The following is a 16798-nucleotide window of genomic DNA, read 5'->3' on the forward strand; positions in this document are numbered from 1 at the left end:
ATAGCAAATCCTTCCGCACGCGATGGCATATGAGCAAGTCAAACCACCTTCCTTTTGCCAGTGGAGATATATTAGCTTCCACACTGATATTCTTCCCTCCCCCTTCATACGGGAGCTTGGCAGAAGGAAGGTCGTGCGATATATGCCATCACAAATATTGCCTCCGCTCGCTTTCAAATCGACTTCTATAAAAACATTCTTCATGCCTGCCGTATCCTAACGGAACTATCAATTCTATACTTTCGCCTCTAATGCTATCATGAACATGTACGTCCAAGTTTGGAAGATGATATTAGCATTTCCATATCATTACTTTTATTAGTATTAATTAGGATAAGCATCATTAGGACCTAAGTTGTCTGTTGATGAATCAAACAATAAAGAATAAAGAATAAAGATAGCAATCATGGGAAAGAAAGGGAAAACTACCCAAATTTGGGTAAATTTTTTCTGCGATATTCTCAATAGTGCGTACCGTGCACCCCCGGTAATATGACCATTTTTAATCTGAACACTTTTAATTTGAACCCCGTTCGTTTGAACATAGTTTAAATTAAAAATGATTTAAACGTTATTTAGCACGTGGAATCGAGAAAGAAAAATGGAACATCGTGAAAAGGAATGCAGAATCAAAACAAACCAGCAAAGAGAGCAACCAGAAACCAGTTTTTCTGATGCAAATAGAGTAACCAGAAGTTCAAATTAAAAATGAACCCCGTTAATTTGAATGAGGTACCGTTCAAATTATCGGGGGTCCACGGTATATTGAACTCAAAGTTTGGGTTGATTTATCTGTCCGTGTAGATAGACGATAGGCCTTTTCATGTGACACTGCCGAGACTGCACTTGTTTACAAAAAAGATATTTTAGTTACTAGATAAAGATTGTCGCTACTGTTCCCTTTGTTTTGCTGTCCGAAACATGTGTGGTACATACCTGTCAAATCGTATGGATTTTCCTTCTTTGACATTTAGCTCCCCTATCCTCGCCAGCAAAAGATGTTCCGGACAGCGACGACAGCGACAATCTTTATCTAGTAACTAAAATATCTTTTGTTTACAACCACTGAACAGGCCTGCAAGTCCGAAGCTGTCACTTTCATAGAAGAACTGTCAATTGACGATAAAATCAGCTGTTTTTAAACGTCTCGTGAGAAGGCCTATAGACATAGACCGCTGTCATCATTGAAACGCAGTATGAAAAAAATTATAGCCCGGGACATCCTGGCTACGATCTGGCGATGGGCCAAACAATAGGATGTCAATAGCCTGGGTTTATAGACCAATGCAAACTCTAACTTAACCTCACTTATTTTGACAGTTCACAGAGCTTGTTTACAAGGTGTTAAAAGAAAAATCGACGAAGGGAAAATTAAAATTCATATTTTTAGTTGAAAATTGCTGTGATCCGAATATTTTAGTGTTATTCTTTGCATTCAGCATGAAATCAATCGCAATGGACATCTACATGCGAATAAAATGACGAAACAATTTTATCGGAAGCTGCGCCGGAGGCTAAGTCCCGGAGAAAAATCTCTGTGAACTGTCAACCTACGTCATCATGCACTGGTCTATGGCAGATAATGTTCCGTTACCACATGTTCCTGAAGTTCCGACCTTCGCTGAAGCCTTTGGATCCGTTCACAAATTACGTAAAGTAACATTGAACGATTTGAACCCCCTCCCATCCTCTTGAAACACTTTTTGTATGGATGATTTAAAGATTTAAATGTAACGTATGAATTTATTGTAAATGATCTCTTTCCTCCCCATACAGCGTTACGTAATTTGTGCGTGCCCTTTTTATGCTAAAGAGTACAGTAAAGAATTGATTTTACGTCCCAGGATTTCACCACATCAGCGTGATTAGAGATTGGACGTTGCAAATAAAAACCCAATCCAAATTCAATCCAATAGAAATTCAATCCAAATCCAATTGAAATCCTAATCAAATCCAAATTCAATCCAATAGAAATCCAATCCACATCCAATCCAAATCCAATTAAAATCCTAATCAAATCCAAATCCAATCCAAATTCAATCCAATTCAAATCCAGATCCAATTCATGTCTAATGTTATCGAAATCCAATCCAAATACAAATCAAATAAATCCAATCCAAATCAAATCCAGATCCAATTCATGCTTAATCTTATCGAAATCCAATCCAAATAAAATTCAAATCCATATCGAATCATAACTTAGCTCTTAACCACTCCTAATGAAATCTTTTTCAAACTCAATCCAATGTTTATTTAAAAGTCAATCCAAAAGTAGTCACGTGCAACTCATCAAAATCATTCTATGGTTCTAGATCTATATACACCCGATTCTTTTTTTACACGGGGTTGCGTTCCGTGTAAAAAAAGTTTTCAGTTCAAAATTTGAAAATCCGTGTAAAAAAAGTTTTATGATTTCTCGACGAATCATGCAAAATGGAGCAACTTTGCAAAAAGTTTGTATGGAATTTTTTTTACACGGCCATTTCATTGAACACTGTAAGCCATTTTATAAAAAGCTCAAATGACAGGAGACCTAACACTAATATTTACATTTTACAAGGAACATTTGCGAAAATGGAATGAAATGATGATGATGATGAAGAATTGATGATGGTTTGCAAATTTACCAAAACAAAGACCGAGCCGTTCACTCAAAATTTCGATCAGCTGTTCGAATCTGTCTCGTAAAATGGCTTGTTAGAATAGGAACGGTTCATGAATAAAACCAAGGATCCCGAATAAAAAAGTCCAATAGAATTACAATAGAAATTATTGTAACAATACGATAAATTTTATTGAAATTACAATAATCTCTATTGTTGCTCACAATAGAATAACAATTAAGAATATTGTTTCCCACCATAAATCCTATTGTAAATGGCAGTTCTACAATAAAAAATAGGGGTTGTTAGTTACCGTAACAATAAAAAATCGTTTTTTTCTCGAACAAATTTTTGCCATTACAATAGAATTTATTGTTATTCTATTGTCAACATTTTTCTGTCAATAGATTTTATTGTAAGTTTATTGGAACAACAATAAGGCAATTTAATTGGTACAATAGAAGTACAATAGAATAGAATGTTCATCAATAAAATGTATTGTAATTTTTAGATATTTTAATGTAATTCTATTGTATTTTCTATTCGGGATATCAAGCATGCAGCTCGAGCCGGTGACAAGCGCGGTGTCATCATCATCAATAGATATAGCCCGCTGTAATCATTGAAACGCAGTATGAAAACAAAAATTACAGCCCAGGACATCTGGCGATGGGCCAAACAATAGGATGTCAATAGCCTGATGCAGCTAGTAAAAACGAAAATATAATTTGCGACTATAATGACTAAAACGAAACCATAGAAAAATGCAATTAGAATGAAAACTCTCTTGGTTGCCTCTTTTAACTTTGGCTTGGTTTGGAAAAGCTAATCATGAAATACAATACCAATAAAAGCTTGAAAAAAAAACCCAAATCAATCCACCTAGCGGTGACGATGCCTTTCTCGATTAAATCGTTTGGTTTCGCTTTTATATATATTTATATATACACACACACACACGGACAGACAGATATATGTTCAGCTCGAGGAGCTGAGTCAATTCCCAACGGATTTCTATAAAAGGTTCGATTTTGGAGTGAAATGATAGCCTTTCGGTACAACTTTGTTGTTCGAGAAAGAAAAAAACCTATTTGTACACGGAGATAAATGAACTTAGTTTGAAACAACCAAAATGTTGGTTGTTTTTCAACCTAGAATTTTGTTTGCTTCAAAACTTTGAATATTTGTTCCAACCAGTTATTTTTGTTTGGAATAAACAATGAAACCAAGTCGTATTTAATTATTATTGCATATTATTTCTACCTTGATTATAGTTGCTTCAAACTAATAAATTAGTTTTCAACAACTAAATTTTAGTTTGTTTCCATCAAAAACCAGGTTGTTTATTGTTGATTTGCATTATTCAAATCAAACATGTGTTCTAGGTTGATTCAACCAAAGCAAATATTTAAATCAAGCTAAATTTGTGTTTGCTGTAAATATAACCAAAATATTAGTTTGAATCAAATAGTTTGAAAGGAAACTAATAACTATTGTCGGATTTTTTAAGCAAAATCATGCCGCTGTTCTCCGCTCCCGGGTTTGGAGTTTGTCCCATTATGGGTGCATCTGCGATACGAATTACGGTTAGTATATAACTCAGTATTCAAATAAGAATTCTGCAAAATTGTCATAAAATTTTATAACATACTCAACAGCAGATTACTGCCGGGTCGTCGAATAGAAATTGCGACTTTCAATACTATTCAGCGGCAAGCAATCCAGGAAATCGAATCAGCTAGAATGCCGATCGGGGTTTCGACTCAGATTTCGATGGGGAATCGAATAGGAGACGTTTGTAGCCGCGGTCATTTAACCTTTTGTGAAGTTTTAAGTTTATTCTACTGTCTACAGTTGGATGAAAAATGCCCATATAACCGAGGTGAAAAGTAAGTTGTTTCATTAATAGTTTGCGGGAAAAACATGTTCCTAATTCCTAAATCATTTGCAATCTAGAATCCTTACAGTAATAAAAAAATAATACTTTGTGCTGATCCGCAAGCAGGAAGAGCCGGGTTTATACGGTTTGGAATCATTACGAGGGAACTGGATCCACTGAAGCACAATGGCATTTTGTTATGGGCTGATATATAATCAAATGAACAATATGTGTTGTAGAACATTTGTATAAATCTATACATATCCATTACTCCGTAGAAATGTGCATATAAATTGCAACCGTATAAATAAAACCATTTTGAATACACAAAAATATTCCATTTTTCTCATTTTCATTTAGCACGAAACCGAAAAACAGCTATAGCATAACCACCAAATATTGATTGAAACAACCTAAAATGATTGGTTGTTTCAAACCTTATTTTTTCAAAAACAAACTAACTTATTTGGTTATTTCAATCGAAAATTTTGTTTGTTTCGCTTGCTGTCAAAACGAAACAACCACTATGATGGTAGTTCTGAACTAAATATTGGTTGAAATTACCTAAAAAAATAATTAAACATCAACATTGAACTTTAGTTTGATTCAACCAAACTACATGGTAAAAACAAATTAATTTTTGGTTGTGCATATATCAACCTGAAATTTTGGTTGAAATAAATTGAGATTTGTTTGTCTTTACCATATTTTTTTCTCCGTGTTATTTCTACTAAGGGAAGATCCATTAATTATGGATTAAATAATTTTGTATAAATCAGCTGAAAATTCTGTATGGACTTTTCCAACACCCGGTCTTCTCCCCCTTTTAGCGTTATGTAATTTATGGATTCATCTTCGTAATATATACACAGGATTCTGTTTTCACACGATTTTTTTTTCGCTCGTTTTTTTGATCGTGTGACTTTAATTTACCACCAAACTCTTCGCAACATGTTTCAAAAATCCAGGATAAATCAGAGAAAAATCACATGATGATTGATATGCGTTAAACATTTAGGATGAGTGTAAAATTGAGAAAATCACGGAGATAAATGAACTTAGTTTGAAACAACCAAACTGTTGGCTGTTTTTCAACCTAAATTTTGTTTGCTTCAAAACTTTGAATATTTGTTCCAACCAGTTATTTTTGTTTGGAATAAACAATGAAACCAAGTCGTATTTAATTATTATTGCATATTATTTCTACCTTGATTATAGTTGCTTCAAACTAATAAATTAGTTTTCAACAACTAAATTTTAGTTTGTTTCCATCAAAAACCTGGTTGTTTATTGTTGATTTGCATTATTCAAATCAAACATGTGTTCTAGGTTGATTCAACCAAAGCAAATATTTAAATCAAGCTAAATTTGTGTTTGCTGTAAATATAACCAAAATATTAGTTTGAATCAAATAGTTTGAAAGGAAACTAATAACTATTGTTGGATTTTTTAAGCAAAATCATGCCGCTGTTCTCCGCTCCCGGGTTTGGAGTTTGCCCCATTATGGGTGCATCTGCGATACGAATTACGGTTAGTATATAACTCAGTATTCAAATAAGAATTCTGCAAAATTGTCATAAAATTTTATAACATACTCAACAGCAGATTACTGCCGGGTCGTCGAATAGAAATTGCGACTTTCAATACTATTCAGCGGCAAGCAATCCAGGAAATCGAATCAGCTAGAATGCCGATCGGGGTTTCGACTCGGATTTCGATGGGGAATCGAATAGGAGACGTTTGTAGCCGCGGTCATTTAACCTTTTGTGAAGTTTTAAGTTTATTCTACTGTCTACAGTTGGATGAAAAATGCCCATATAACCGAGGTGAAAAGTAAGTTGTTTCATTAATAGTTTGCGGGAAAAACATGTTCCTAATTCCTAAATCATTTGCAATCTAGAATCCTTACAGTAATAAAAAAAATAATACTTTGTGCTGATCCGCAAGCAGGAAGAGCCGGGTTTATACGGTTTGGAATCATTACGAGGGAACTGGATCCACTGAAGCACAATGGCATTTTGTTATGGGCTGATATATAATCAAATGAACAATATGTGTTGTAGAACATTTGTATAAATCTATACATATCCATTACTCCGTAGAAATGTGCATATAAATTGCAACAATTAAAACCATTTTGAATACACACAAAATATTCCATTTTCTCATTTTCATTTAGCACGAAACCGAAAAACAGCTATAGCATAACCACCAAATATTGATTGAAACAACCTAAAATGATTGGTTGTTTCAAACCTTATTTTCAAAACAAACTAACTTATTTGGTTATTTCAATCGAAAATTTTGTTTGTTTCGCTTGCTGTCAAAACGAAACAACCACTATGATCACGGAGATAAATGAACTTAGTTTGAAACAACCAAACTGTTGGTTGTTTTCAACCTAGAATTTTGTTTGCTTCAAAACTTTGAATATTTGTTCCAACCAGTTATTTTTGTTTGGAATAAACAATGAAACCAAGTCGTATTTAATTATTATTGCATATTATTTCTACCTTGATTATAGTTGCTTCAAACTAATAAATTAGTTTTCAACAACTAAATTTTAGTTTGTTTCCATCAAAAACCAGGTTGTTTATTGTTGATTTGCATTATTCAAATCAAACATGTGTTCTAGGTTGATTCAACCAAAGCAAATATTTAAATCAAGCTAAATTTGTGTTTGCTGTAAATATAACCAAAATATTAGTTTGAATCAAATAGTTTGAAAGGAAACTAATAACTATTGTCGGATTTTTAAGCAAAATCATGCCGCTGTTCTCCGCTCCGGGTTTGGAGTATGTCCCATTATGGGTGCATCTGCGATACGAATTACGGTTAGTATATAACTCAGTATTCAAATAAGAATTCTGCAAAATTGTCATAAAATTTTATAACATACTCAACAGCAGATTACTGCCGGGTCGTCGAATAGAAATTGCGACTTTCAATACTATTCAGCGGCAAGCAATCCAGGAAATCGAATCAGCTAGAATGCCGATCGGGGTTTCGACTCGGATTTCGATGGGGAATCGAATAGGAGACGTTTGTAGCCGCGGTCATTTAACCTTTTGTGAAGTTTTAAGTTTATTCTACTGTCTACAGTTGGATGAAAAATGCCCATATAACCGAGGTGAAAAGTAAGTTGTTTCATTAATAGTTTGCAGGGAAAACATGTTCCTAATTCCTAAATCATTTGCAATCTAGAATCCTTACAGTAATAAAAAAATAATACTTTGTGCTGATCCGCAAGCAGGAAGAGCCGGGTTTATACGGTTTGGAATCATTACGAGGAACTGGATCCACTGAAGCACAATGGCATTTTGTTATGGGCTGATATATAATCAAATGAACAATATGTGTTGTAGAACATTTGTATAAATCTATACATATCCATTACTCCGTAGAAATGTGCATATAAATTGCAACCGTATAAATAAAACCATTTTGAATACACAAAAATATTCCATTTTTCTCATTTTCATTTAGCACGAAACCGAAAAACAGCTATAGCATAACCACCAAATATTGATTGAAACAACCTAAAATGATTGGTTGTTTCAAACCTTATTTTTCAAAACAAACTAACTTATTTGGTTATTTCAATCGAAAATTTTGTTTGTTTCGCTTGCTGTCAAAACGAAACAACCACTATGATGGTAGTTCTGAACTAAATATTGGTTGAAATTACCTAAAAAAATAATTAAACATCAACATTGAACTTTAGTTTGATTCAACCAAACTACATGGTAAAACAAATTAATTTTTTGGTTGTGCATATATCAACCTGAAATTTTGGTTGAAATAAATTGAGATTTGTTTGTCTTTACCATATTTTTTCTCCGTGATGGTAGTTCTGAACTAAATATTGGTTGAAATTACCTAAAAAAATAATTAAACATCAACATTGAACTTTAGTTTGATTCAACCAAACTACATGGTAAAAACAAATTAATTTTTGGTTGTGCATATATCAACCTGAAATTTTGGTTGAAATAAATTGAGATTTGTTTGTCTTTACCATATTTTTTTCTCCGTGATATAAATCGCGTAAAAAAAAAATCCAGTGTACTCTGGAATTAGTTTTGTTTATTGCACAAGCAAATAATTTTTTTCATTCAATTTATAATTATTTGAGCAAATTACATTAAAGTGTGCATAAAGCTTTTAATTTTGTTCAAATTATGACGCACCCAATTGTTACGTTTTGACAGGTCAAGTTATTTAAACAACACAGTTGAATCCAATTGACTTGCTAAAAGTTTGTCATGTTTCTTGTCATTCAATTGATTTGAACAAAAGTCTCCAATTCGCATTGAATTCAATTGACTTGATAAGAAAATTATTTTGAGCTTTTTAGTGGAATGTTTTCACCTGTCATAAGACGAGTTTATACCATCCCATTGAATTCCACCACTTAATTGTATCTTGACAGATACGTATTTCGACCTCAAAGGTAAGGCCGTCTTCAGTGTCTCGTACGTAAGTCGAGTCAAGTACGAGACACTGAAGACGGCCTTACCTTTGAGGTCGAAATACGTATCTGTCAAGATACAATTAAGTGGTGGAATTCAATGGGATGGTATAAACTCGTCTTATGACAGGTGGTCAAGCGACTTGTTCAATTTACTTGCCTTGCCTAAACTTAGCATATGACTTAATAAGAATATAGTGGAATCGCTTTTTATGCGACTCGTTTTCATGCGGATTTTGGAATTCACGTGGTTTTCTTATACAGATTTTAGTACAAGTCCATTTAATTCCATTTTACATATACGTATTTCTACCTCAACTGTAAGCCTTGTTCATTGTCTCGTACTTGACTCGACTCGCATGAAGGTGATAATTAAATCTCGGGTACTTATTCAAAAGGACGTATGTGATTTTGTAAACAAAAATTCGTACGTCGATTTGTCCAATCTGGTGGTACTACCACGCAAACCAACACCACGAACAGGTAGCCAAGCCTCCACCTACCTGTCTGTGATGATGGTTTGCGTGGGAGTGATTTCAGATTAGAGAAATCAACGTTCTAATCTTTGTTTACAAAATCACATACGTCCTTTTGAATATTATCTAATATATATTGATTTATCTAATATAGGGGAACGGTTCGGCACTTCATTGCATTGCTCCTTTATGCATCCCATCAAAAACATTGGAAAGGAATTTGGTTGGTTTCTTATTTTTGTTATTTTTTTGTCACCAGTAAACACGCGTGATAGTAATAAGAAGCGACGAGGTTGATGCCTTTGTCTATAAGGGGAACGGTTCGGCACTTCATCCCATAGCTCCTATTTCCATCTCATCAAAAACAAAGCAATGAAAAGGAATTTGGTTGGTTTCTTATTTTTGTGATTTTTTTTCACCAGTGAGCACGCGTGTTAGCAAAAAGAAGCGACGAGATTGGTGCTGTATTTCTTTGTTTTGCGATGAGATGAATATTCAGTTGGATGGAAAACGGAACAGTTTCCCTAAAAGTACACGATCATTTTGAAAACTAAGCCAATAATTCTCAAGGCCGACTTAAATATGACGTCAAATACATTAAGATTATTTAACCAACGTCACCCCCACACCTCCTTTGTCAAGGCCCCGATGCCATTTTTGAACGACTCCGGATGCCAATTTTGAACGACTCCTAAATAAAAATAGAGGACAAACAAAACCGTATAGGGACACGGCAGGTATTTCCGTCCTTCGTCGTAGGGGGTAAAACCAACGAAAGCAACGTACATTTGCTAGAACTCCACTATTGTAGAACGTTTCTCCTGAGTTTACGATTTGGTACGTATGAGTTTTACAAAAAAGCGTCTTTTTTATTGGTTTTCGAGACTATGACGAACAGACGAAAATACCTGCCGTGTCCCTACATAATATAATTTGGAAATAAGGAGATGTATAAATCGAAAGCTATATTCAAATTCGCCCTTGAAATCACCTAAACTTCATCATAACACCACACCATACCACCCATCTTACCACACACCCAATGTAAATAAATACTAAGGTATGGAAATCCATATATTGTGTGCGTGCCTTTGTGTATAGGTTGGTATCGTGTTCAAAAGAAATTTCTTTTCTATCTCAATCACATGTTAAATTCCGTTCACTGAATCGGAAAAGTAAAGAATCAAAACAAAATTCTCACAACAGTATCCACATTGAAAGAACAAAAACAAAATTGGCATTTGTAAGGTTTCCACGCAATGTAATGGGAGCTGTCACTTTACTTTCGGAAAAATATTCTGCTCGATTATTCCGTAAGTAAAAGTGACAATTTGCTCCATGCAGATCAGTTGTCAAAATTCCTCTTGGTAATATTGAACAAAATTCCGTAACCTCTCTACTTTTTAAGTCGATACTGCCCTTATGGCGAAAAAGTTTTCACTACTACATTCGAACGAGCCCCCATAAGAAGCCGTGCAAATATGTTCGTCACCATTTGCTGTTTACGTTTTTCATCATCCACTCATACACTTGCATTTGGTCTTCTTCCACACCTTCTATCTATTCTCATTGCCACACACCACCCAAACCAAACAGCATGTTGAAGCATCAATAAAACCCCTCTTTTCCTCTTCCAATGTATGACTCAAAACAAACGCAAACTTCAGCTAGGCCACGAGCGTACGATCCAGCAGTTACCGCGTCGTTTTCGAGCGCGATTTCTGTTTCCAACGATGAAACTTTCAACTGTGTTGGTGCGAATGCTCCGATAAAGAAGTATAATGGCAATAATCATCATCGAGTCGGCTCTCAGCTTAAAAGCGCGTGCGTTGTTCGTCGATTAGTTTTCGTGTTCAACACGTTCCACATTGCAGGCTTTGAAAAGCTTTGCTCGTTGCGTTAGCGTTATCGATATTGCCGTAGCGAGGATTCTAACCCATCGTGCAAAAGTAATTTATATTATGGCATGGTAGCTGCTCAATGCTCGTAGTCCCGAATCGATTATATGGGAAAAAATTTAAAACTGTCTAAACCATTTTCCTTGTCAGCTGCAAACGCATTGATCAATCTTGATAAAATTAAATAGCATGTCATGAGAAAAGTGGCTCTGCGAAATGCAACTTGTTGCGATAAAATCAGTTAAGTCTAAGTACATGAAAATCGTGTGAGTTTTTGGGGTTGAAAAAGTGACCATACAGACACACAAACATACACACACACATACATACACACACACAGACATCACCTCGAATCATCAAACTGAGTTGAATGGTATAAGAAACATTACTATCAGATGTTCCTGTAAAAAGTTCGTTTTCAGAGTGAAATGATAGCCTTTCGGTACAACTTTGTTGTACGAGAAAGGCAAAAAGCGTCGTTGAGACAAAAATGCCTCGAAAATTAGCAACAATTATTAGAACAAAACTCGCTGTCTTCTAGTATTCAAAAAAAAATCATCAAAATATCCCGCACTGATAAAAAGTAAAAAACTACAAAGACTAGCTTGGGACAATTATGCGTATTCATCGTGCTGATTAAGACATATTAGAAATTACTTCAATCAGTGATTAAAAAACCTTTAAAATATATTTTTATTTGCGCTATGCGTAACATTTGGTAGTACCCACCCCCTCCCCCATCTTTTAGTGTAACAAAGTATAACTCAAGATGAACCTCCCCCCTCCCCCCACAAGCGTTGCGTAATTTGTGAACAGACCCTTATCCGAATGAGAAAAAAATTGGCATTTGTAAGGTTCCCACGCAAAGTAATGGGAGCTGTCACTTTACTTTCGGAAAAATAAATATTCTGCTCGTTTATTCCGTAAGTAAACATGAAAATTTGCTCCATGCAGATCAGTTGTCAAAATTCTTCTTTGGTAATATTGAACAAAATTCCGTAGCCTCTTTTCAAGTTGATACCACCAGGGGGAGAAGGTGGAGCACTGAATCCCTACCCCAACATGTGCGACATCTGGATTTGGTTCTAAACTGTAAACAACAGTGTTAATTCTCTACCACCTTTTGTTATGGCGAGGCAATTTTTATGCACACTTTTGTTTTCGATATTTTATCAAAATTAAACACTCAATCATGCAGCAATATAACGATGCGGTATGCTTGAGATACCTGCTTGATTATAGGGACTCGAAAAAGAATTTGTTGCAGTAAATAACCGAATATAAAATGTTCACATTAACGATTGCGCCCTAACACCGGTTCTAAGCTTCGATGCAGAGTACACGAGCTTTGTTCGCCAGTGACAGGCGTATGAGGCCCTTGGATACCACCCCCATGAAACGGCTGTCATCCACGAACAACTCAAGACAAAATTTTCAAAACGACTTATCTGCTTTTGTAAACAAAGATTCAAACGACGATTTGAGGAATCTGATAGCTCTCCCACGCAAACCAACACCATCAATAGGTAGGTGGAGGATTCCGCTGCCTGTTGACCAACTGTTGACAACCAAATCGATTCTATCCGCACCACCCAGGTCGATACGCAGAAGTTCCGAACTGTATGATAGATACATTTTTGGAAAATATTCAAAAAATTGAGATAAGCTTTCAGACATGTATGTCAGAACTTTTTCCGTACCGTACATCAATCAGATTTTAATTACATTTTGTCTAGAATTTATTATAAGCATTTTAAAATGATCTCCCTATGCTGTGCTGTAGGATCATGAAACTACAGGCTGATTTATTTTATATATTTCACCAAAGGATAAACATGTTTTCTCTACGTTTGCAATGTAAAACATTGTGATCAATATCCTGATAAGATTGTCCACAATCACTTAAATTAAAATCTTCTATAGATATTTATCCAATAAAGAAGACTATCACAAATATACTGATTTGAAATAAGTCTTGAAAATGTACAAACACAATCCAAATTAAATTATCGTAAATAATAAAACCATAGTTTGTTCGATAAATAGAATAACACTAGAGTTCCAATCAAATTTCCACAATTTAAAACCGTTTTAATTTGGAATGATCTCGGGAATGATGTTTGGAATGTCAAATAAGGCGATTGTAACTACGCAAATAGTTATTATTGCATCCCAGAATGCAACTACACAGGATTCTGTTTTTACACGATTTTTTTTTTCGCTCGTATTTTTGATCGTGTGACTTCAATTCACCACCAAAATCTTTGCAACATGTTTCAAAGAATCCTGAATAAATCAAAGAAAAATTACATAATAATTAATATGCGTTAAACATTTAGGATGAGTGCTAATTTGATAAAATGTAAATCGTGTAAAAACAGAATCCAGTGTAGTTGAAAAAAGGTAATTATTTCAACACGAGTTTCGCTTTGCGAGTTGGATTAGAAAGCTGTTAAAGTTGAATATTGCAACCTGGCTACTGGCATCCTATTGTTTAGCCCATCGCTAGATCGTAGCCAGGATGTCCCGGGCACAAACATTTTTTCATATTACTTTTCAATGATGCCAGCGGGCTATGTCTATTGAAGATGACGACACCGCGCTTGTCACAGGCTCGATTGCAACATTTAGCTTTGATTTGATTGCTCGGGTCTAAAGTGTAGTATATCAGACGTGAGTATTGTTAGCAAAAATCCGATTCGGGCAGAGAACAATTTGACAGCTTCTCAAAAATTTGATGCTGGAAATTTTTAACACCGATCTTTAATAAAATTGTTGGATTTAGTAAACACACTTTTTGAAGATTCAACCATACAAAAAAGATGGATCCATGAAAGTACTGTCCCGTTGTTGGTTTCTCGTGATATAGTAAATAAAAAAAGTCGAAAAAAATGCAATCAGAAGTATTGATTATCATAGTGATCAATGTATTTCCATCAAGTATTTAATACACCAAGCAAGCCGGCATCACCGAATGCGGATAACTGAATGTCATACAGTCAAATGCTAACTATCTATCAAACTTCCTTCTGAATCTCGTATTCAAATAGTAAGCAGAGCAGAGCTCTCCACGCTCTTCATTGATGCTATTGAGAAAATTGAAAAAGAAATACCACAAAACTCCACAAAGAAGCATCACAATCCGATCCGGAGCCGAACGATCACATGGTCTGGTGTATTCCAAAATCATTTGTAATAGGTCCCATCGCCCAGTAGCTTTGTTCTCTTCGGTAGTCCGCGAGCGACTGACTGATGGTCGACGCTTCTACAGGGGTTCAATTTTTGAGATTCCTATAAGCGCTCTATATGTGTTGTAGGTTATAGGTAAAAGCAAAATAAAATACCCGTGTTAGATGGGTGCCTTGCCTACTTCAATCTCGGCGATGATGGAGTCGGGCGTGAGTGAGTTTTGTCTAGTTGAGGGAAACCACAATGGTTGTAAAGCTAGCAGTCCTCAAACAGGATTCGCAACTCGCAAGTAAAAGGATTATACTAACATAGTATCTTCTAATACAGGCAGTAGTAAGGACGGGTTTGTATAATTTATCGTCAATTTAAAAAAAAAACAATACATACTATGGCATGTGCCCAATTCGGATGTTGAACATACATAAAAAATAATGCAATTCATGAGATAGAGCTCGCTTTGATTTTTTATTGTTTAATAAATAAAAACATTGATAATACCTTGTTTGTACTACGACCTAAGCAACATGTTATTCAAATTACCGGAAAATCGAATCATTTTATTATAGATGTCTTATTGGTCTGGGTCTGTCTCATTTGGAGAATTAAACTTAAAAGTGGCAGTTCGAAAATTAAAAAATCAACCGATCATAAGAATGGCTGGTGCTACTCATGAATTCCAATAAGATATCGATGAAAAATGATTCGATATCTGTTAAAAGTAATCTTGCTCTGCAAGCAGAATTATTTTATAATTATTGAAATGTCATTTTTAAGTTTAATTTCAGTTCAATCGTCCAAATCAGACGGACCCTAAGTTCAATTTGACTTTCAATTGGAATGATACATAGCCTTAGTGTACGAGAAAGACTTTGCTTTTCTGCTGCCGCCTATGAAGCATCGCAACATGTTTAGCAGGGATGATAGTGATGCCAGCTTCATACCTTAAAGTTTCAATTTATTTCAAAATTGATAGTTTTCAAAACAACTGTTTATGTGGAATGTGACCATTATGAGTATACCGTCATGAGAGTATCGTAACTTCTTTATTTATTTATTTTATTTATCGTTAATTTTGCTGGTTTCATTTGCATACATTCCAAATATATGTGCCTTCACACCTTATTCAATAAATCTGGCAGCCGTGTGGAATGAGCAGTAGTTCCATCCAATCGGATTTGAAAGCAAAACAGAGCGACACTGCCTCCGCTTGCTTCGCTGTTAGTGCATTATAAAGATATTGAGACGAAGAGTAAAGTGAACAGAAACAATTTGGACGTTTTGCTGTACGGAACGCCCTGTACGTGGCACCTTCGGAAAAGAATTTTAATGCTGATTTCGAGGTTTTCTTCTTCCTTTTTTGGTGTGTTGTCGTTGAGTTTCGTGGTGATTTCTGTAATGTTTCGATGAAATTAGGCACCGGAAAGTTTTTCGGATTATTTTCTGCCGTTGATTTTCGTAGTCAGAAATATTTTCATAAGATCATCCCAACCCAGAAAATGTTCCGATGATACTCACTCGAAAACAGAACGACGTAGCGAGTAGACGCGTTATTTTCCTCTGCTGCGGCTTTGTGGAGCGCGAAAAAAACTTCTAATCAACAAATCGCGTTTTTTCGCGCGACTATTCCTACTTGCACAATATTATACTTTTTTCGCTTTTTGTAGTCTTGAAACTACGATTTTTTAACAATTTTCAATAACGAATCACTGATTGAACAGCAAGAGCTATTTTTTTATTCTGCACCCGCAAGAGCGAAAAAACTGTTTGTTCCCAAACTGGTCAACACCAGGATTTTTCGGTCGCAGCTTTTCGTCTAGTTGGCGGTCACTAAATAGATGCACTTCACCATTCCGAATAGCCGGAACACTTTATTTCCAACTTGACACATAAATTTCCCGCTAATACTTCGCGCGATGAGCACTTTCTTACGAAAACTTTTCTAGCGCAGAAAATCACTACGTTCCTCTACCGTTCGCCATTTGCATTTTCTGAATCGCTGTCGTTCGTTTTCGTTTGTCAATGGTTGAAAAATGAAAACTCTCTCCATTTCTCAATGAGTCGAACAACTCGCGCGAGAGAACGCTCCGAAAGGTCGTGAGCAAGAATAGGATGGCACATTGCCTCAGAAGATGGACAAACGAGATGGCTTGCGATGCAAATAAACACAAACAGCGCAACGAAGAGGAAGACGCGACTGCGTCATCTCACCAGTGTGAGAAATTTTGTCGCGGGTGTATCGAAGCCACTTTCCCAGAGAGGGCGGAAAAATGAGAGAGTATTAT

At 35.4% G+C, this 16798-nt stretch overlaps 1 protein-coding gene and 3 long non-coding RNA genes across 6 annotated transcripts in view; 3 read left to right on the forward strand and 1 right to left on the reverse strand.

Annotated features, from left to right (window-relative positions):
* LOC134226820 (mRNA (2'-O-methyladenosine-N(6)-)-methyltransferase) overlaps positions 1–16798 on the reverse strand; it is a 51818-nt gene that overhangs the window by 9923 nt on the left and 25097 nt on the right. The window contains exon 1 of one of the 2 annotated variants that reach the window (XM_062707832.1): positions 16032–16653. The exons of the other annotated variant lie outside the window; for it this stretch is intronic. The gene's annotated coding sequence lies outside the window, so the exon portion shown is untranslated. Of the gene's footprint in view, positions 1–16031; positions 16654–16798 lie in introns of those variants that run through there. 2 annotated transcript variants of the gene reach the window in all.
* Positions 3810–4795, forward strand: LOC134223954 (uncharacterized). The gene is made up of 3 exons (XR_009982786.1): positions 3810–4189; positions 4265–4492; positions 4560–4795. It is a non-coding gene; the product is annotated as an uncharacterized LOC134223954 (long non-coding RNA).
* Positions 5706–6600, forward strand: LOC134223955 (uncharacterized). Of its 2 annotated transcripts, none has more exons than XR_009982788.1 (4): positions 5706–5861; positions 5937–6012; positions 6088–6315; positions 6383–6600. It is a non-coding gene; the product is annotated as an uncharacterized LOC134223955 (long non-coding RNA). The 2 variants fall into 2 exon arrangements; XR_009982787.1 differs by having other exon boundaries at positions 5843–5861; positions 6085–6315.
* Positions 7284–7770, forward strand: LOC134223956 (uncharacterized). The gene is made up of 3 exons (XR_009982789.1): positions 7284–7316; positions 7389–7619; positions 7687–7770. It is a non-coding gene; the product is annotated as an uncharacterized LOC134223956 (long non-coding RNA).

Source organism: Armigeres subalbatus, chromosome 3 (genome assembly GCF_024139115.2).
Source record: "Armigeres subalbatus isolate Guangzhou_Male chromosome 3, GZ_Asu_2, whole genome shotgun sequence".
NCBI classification, from domain to species: domain Eukaryota; kingdom Metazoa; phylum Arthropoda; class Insecta; order Diptera; family Culicidae; genus Armigeres; species Armigeres subalbatus.